Source organism: Anopheles gambiae, chromosome 2 (assembly GCF_943734735.2).
Source record: "Anopheles gambiae chromosome 2, idAnoGambNW_F1_1, whole genome shotgun sequence".
NCBI lineage: Eukaryota > Metazoa > Arthropoda > Insecta > Diptera > Culicidae > Anopheles > Anopheles gambiae.
The window spans coordinates 9,737,965-9,743,838 of record NC_064601.1 but is presented as its reverse complement, the minus strand read 5'-3'; positions in this window follow the sequence as shown (position 1 = coordinate 9,743,838).

Here is a 5,874-nt window from a genome sequence, read left to right as displayed (position 1 = left end):
GCAAAACAGCACACACTCATACAAACACACATTTAGATACACTATCCATCTACAATCTGGTGGCGTTTGAACTAAAAATAGTCTAAATCTTGTGTGAGGATACATGAGGGCAACGTTCGAAACGGAGAGAGACGAGCGGGGAGGACTTGAACGACGACAAAAAGCAAAACATTTCTTCTGGGGTGTAGACAATGCACAAGCACAACAAACAACAGTGCGTGGGTTTAAGTGTTTGTGTATGTGTGTTGGTCTCCTTCCATCCCTGTCCGTCAACTCGGGATAATATCATGTGAAGTGGCAGGAACAACGGATCAAAAGATATCTTTTTGATGGGGTTTTTGTTTTGTTTTTATGTTTTGACGGCAAAGAAGTTGGAGAAAGTTGATGAAAGGCGGAAGAAAGCAGTTGATAGAAGGTATAATGGTACGCCACGGTGGATGTGCACCGTTAAAGACAACTCTTACGGCCTGGGCCGATGGGGATAAAGTTTGCCGACGATGAACAATCGATTAGTTGTAGTGTTTATCTACGAAATGGACACGTATCCATGTCCTTTTGAGGGTTGGGTTCCGGCTCGGAAAAAGGGAACCCAGCACTATGGGCGATGCTGATCCATCGTCGTGCAAGCTGTTAACAGGGAGGAGCACATCACTGAAGAAAACCTTTGAAATGGCTAAATAACTTGTTTCACTTGAAATGGCTAAATAACTTGTTTTCCTTGAAGAAGAAACAAACATACTTTCTAGAAGATTTTTGTACAAAATTACATACAAGCATAAGGAAGCTTGGGGCATGAAATTCAATGTATAGCGACTACCAGCACTTTCATTGTTATTTACATTATCTCGCTCAGATCAACGCCATCCCAATCTAAGCTTTCATTGCCACGCTGTTGTGACAAGTTGGCCATGAAAGGAATATTGAACGACTCGACGCCTTACAGTAGCCGTGACGACGTTGGAAAATCCTCGTGCGTACAAACAGTACAATAATCGTTTCATTTTACTGTTACAGTTACTGTTTGGTTCGCGTTCAAAAAGCGTAGATTTGGCTTGCGATGGTGCTAGAACACAAGTCGTCGTACAATCTCGGCGGATGGAACCACGTCGCCAGTTGGAAAAGATTCAAGATTGTTTAATCGCCTTGATAACTAATACAATCGCCATGCCCGGAAAATGGTTTAGTGCCAGAAGCAGATTATGAAAAACAGACCTTTAAAGCACGTTGCAACGAGTTTAGGATTAATTATCTAAACGAGCAATTTTGAACAAACCGTACACCAATGGACCGGTGGAAGAGTATTTCCTGCCATTTCCTGTAGGCGATCCGGATGTTCCGACCAGCAAAGCTGCCACGAGCAACTAATGATGGGATCTAAATTTAATTTTACTCTCATCACTCACTCCCAACATGGATGCCGAAGCATTGCGAGCATTTGATAAGGTTGCTGTATGTACCGGAAGAGATGCATCAAAAGTTGTGAAGAAAGTAAGTTTTAGCTTCGCATTGGTATAGTTATTTAGAGCCGCCGGGAAAGTAGCGAAGGAAATACTCAATTGTCAGCTTCCGGGTTCAGCTTGCGCAAAGTAAAATGTAATAGACCATAAACATCTGCTCTAGGAATATAAACGGGTTTAAAATAGCTTATCATCGTACTATATGTTTTACGAGAAAACCTCATCAAACAAAGAAGAAACTTTAATTTGATTTGAAATTGTAATTAAACTAGATATTTTTTTCAAACCCACATTTTCCAACATAAAAACAATTTGAAACCAACACACTCCCCCTGTCCGCACAATACCGCATGTTCTATAAGCGTAAATTCAATCATTAATAGAAAGTAATGCAATAAAGAAAAAGTCCACTGTCTCCATGAAAACACGCCAGGTAGAGCGATACCACAGTTTTTCATCCGACTAAAACCTGTCCACGGTCTAACTTTATTGGACATAACACGCCAGCCGATGAAATGCGGGAGCCAGTGCCGGAAGTTTGCTGTGCATTGGCACCTCGAAAAAGAAACTAAAAGCGATGTCGGTTGACACCGCCATAGTTTTCATAAAATGTTACAAATTTAATATTGCTCGAGCATGAGGGAAGCCAGGCATTGGATGGTTAAATTTACGACCGGTGCACCATCGCAATGGACACAGTTGACGGGCGGGCTAGGATCAAATTGGCGATAGAGGACAATAAAATTAACTGTCCCGAACTTTACCGAACAAAATGCACTTTCGACGATACTTCGATGACGCTATACATCGTATCATCTGTCGGTTGAGGAACGCAATATAGCGGGGATCAAATAGGTGTCATTTGAGCAACTGAGGAAAAGCTGTTTGGTTTTACTTTTTGGTCCGTATATTAGGGCGCCCAAACCAGCCGTACCATTGGTTGCTAATCAAATTTGTAGTTCGTAAGTTATATTGTAAGTAAATGCATAAATGTATTGCATCACTTACATTTTATGTAGAATTTGTTATTTTATAACGCGTTTTATTGGCTAAATATCAAACCAGATATTTACATCTACGACGGCAAACTTATTTGATACAAAATAACACTTTTTTACTTAAAAGGTTGAAGATAAGTCTCGAATCACTTTCATAGTGTTTGCTTCAGTGGTCTGAAATTTATTGATACGTTCGCAATGTCACTAATTACCACAGCTTTATGATAAACATTCACTGAACTGCTCAAACGCAATAACGCGACATTGCAACGTTACAAATCCGAACAGGCCATAAAGAGAGGTCAAAAATTGCAATTAATCCAAGCACTGATTCGTTCGTAAACACTCATTTCGCAAATGAGTGTAATAAAGTTTCCCGATACAATCGTAAGCAATGATTGAATTTCATGTTCCACTCTCCGAACACCAAATTGCTTCGAGTACGAGTGATCGATAAACAAAATGCCTTGCATGGAAGGGATTTAAAAGAATTGGGATTTGTGGTGACTGATAAATGATGGTAAGCGATGCGAAGAATCTGCTGCAAAAAAATCGGATTTTATTTATCCTTTGCCTTTGTACAATCTGCTTTGCATCTGCAATTACGTTTTTACTGCATTGAGTTGCAATAAATCAAGGTATATAGCACATTTTTCGTATATTGCGTTACCAAGTAGCGAATTTCCGTGCATCTGTTGTACTACTGTTACAACTTTCAGATGAAATCGAAATTTGAATCGAATCGCGCAGGGACCAGAAATGGAATTTGTTTCATTTTATTCTATTTGAACTGCTTAAACGCTGAGGGTATGCCGTTTGGTGTTCAGCCTCGCATTAAAGTTAAAATAAGCTTTTATTCACGATGTTCTGCATTCAAACAGTTTAACACTACTCGCGATGCAAAATCTATACAGCGCAATCCGAATTCATTGTTGAAGCCATGGTAGCAAATTGTCAAAAATTGACGCTTTGACAAACCGCTTCCAATTCCATCTATTAGATGTAATAACTTTTTTAGCGACACTTTACCGAATTGTTCAAGAGTTTTGATACTTACGGGACTTGGACAGTATTAGAAGTTTGTATTGAAAGTTTAATTGATTTTTTAAATTAAATGTATGAAATTTAAAATACATGACAATTGTTTTCCTAGTTTAAAAACTTAACTGTATCTGACAGAGGCCATACCCTGGAGAATCATACGAAAAGTTTTGAATGGATAAAATATATTTTTATTTAATCACATGCTGTTATATTGAATTGTAGTTTTGTGACACCGTTGGCAACGTTCGAAACAAGGCCCGTATCTTAAGCATCGAGATGGAAAGTCCTAGGCTATCGACTAGTTACACTTCTGTTCACACCTCTTTTGGAACCTGTTGGAAAATGGTATCATTAGCCAAAAGGATACACCACATGCTGATGATTGACACGCCACTACGATCGCTAGACACGCGTGCGATAGACACGGGCACCACCAAAAAAAAGCTACACGTACATGTGCATGTGTGTGTGTGTGCGTGCTCACGATTATCATTCATGAAAACGACGACCATACCAGTGCTGTCAAAGCAATCACGAAAGAGCATCACATTCGCTACCAGTTGATCTGGAGGGTATAAACTCGTTGCCGTTCCGGAGCGTAAAATGGGGGCCATTCGTGCTGGAACCGCCAAGCGCTCTCTCATCGCGCCACGGTTCTCGCTCACCAGGAGAGTCCGAGTCGGCGGCGATGTTTTTCCTCCCGTGCGTACCCACAGTTCGGGTTCAGGGTGGTTTTCCACGACGGGACTGCTTCAGTTCATGGTTGACATCCGCTGCTGCTGGTGGTTGCGCTTATTTTCAGTGCGAGCGTGATTTCCACCAACCGCAGTCCTACTAGTGGCAGTTCGTAGTGTTCAAACGACATCGAGGCAGTAAGTATGTTAGTGTCCGTGAAGTGGAAAGAATAAAAATGGAGCGAAAATTTTACGACCAATGCTTGTAATTTATGGTGCATGGAGAGGTTTGTTTAACTTTCGACCTGTTGCACCTGTTATTTGATGTGGTCTGGGTGATTCCTTCCCGTATACGTTAATTTTAATATTGAAGCTCGTTCGGTGATCGTTTATATTTTGTGCAGCATACTCTCGAAGCATACTTAAAGCTAAGATGAGCTAGGTGAATTGGCCGTTGTGGGTGTGTGAGCGTGCCTGTGTGATTATTTGTAGCTGTGCAGTGTTAAGTGAGAAGAAGAGATACTAACCATACCGAACCGACAACTCAATCACAATACTACACGCTGCTGCTGATGGATGCGACGGATCGGCACAATCTGTCTGCGTTCAGTACCGACGCCGGTCCAACCATGTCGCACGATGAAGCGACGGAAATGATTGTGAAGGGTTGGTGGGGAGACGGGTGAAGGAGAAACCGATATCTTTCGAACAACACGCTCGCACATACATCTGCAAGCAGATTCCGCTGGATTGAATCTTCCCGTATCCTCGATCTGCCCTGATTCGTCTGCTATCCCGCTCATCCGGATGTTGTGCGTCGTCAGTTTATCCAAAACATTCGCTGTGAAAAGAGGTGCTGAAGTGATGTGTGATATCTTCCGTGTTTTCTTCGTCTATGCTTTACTTCGCGGGCCGTCTTCTTCAATTGTGGAATGGTTTATCCTAGCAAATTTTACGGTTGTTCTCGTGAGGGCTTTAATGGATACATTCATCAAAAGCTTGTCGTCTACGGCTTATCGACGGCTACCTGATGGCCTTGTCAACTACGTGCACAATCACCGGTTGTCCGGTGATCAGTAGGAAAACGTTGTCCGGTTTTGCGATAATCAGGTAACAGTTTCTCTCATCCTCTGCAAAACTCCAAACTCTGTTTAGTTTCTATGTACAGTATGGATTAATTATTGGTTAATTTTCATCAACAGCTTTCAACGCAGCTAAATCATAGAAGAACGCACTTCAAGGACGCCAAGGACGCGTCTAAAGATGCGCAGCACCAGTCGATGACGTCATCGTAACTAGACCAGACATGTGCCGGCTGACCACGCGCAGCACTAGTCGATGATATTCTTAGGCGGTGGGTGAAAGGAGAAACCGAATGAAGGGTAACGGAAAATTATTGCTTCATTTGGAAGGGGTAAAGCATTATGCCGTGTACTGGGTGTGACTGGGTCTGGGTCATACAATTAATTTCACGACCCGACCCGTTGTAAGGTGCAAACCTTTCGGAAGTAATTCCAATCCGTGGATGCAACGGGTGCAATAGATCAAAGTCGGAATCACAACCGACCCGTGGGAGTAATGAGTTTGGGTCGACCCGAATAACCAGTAGGTGCAACAAAGCATAAGCAGGTCCGACCCTTAGGGGCATCGAACCAGTAGGTTCGGGTCGAACCGCCCATCACTAGTACAGAGAGTAAGCAT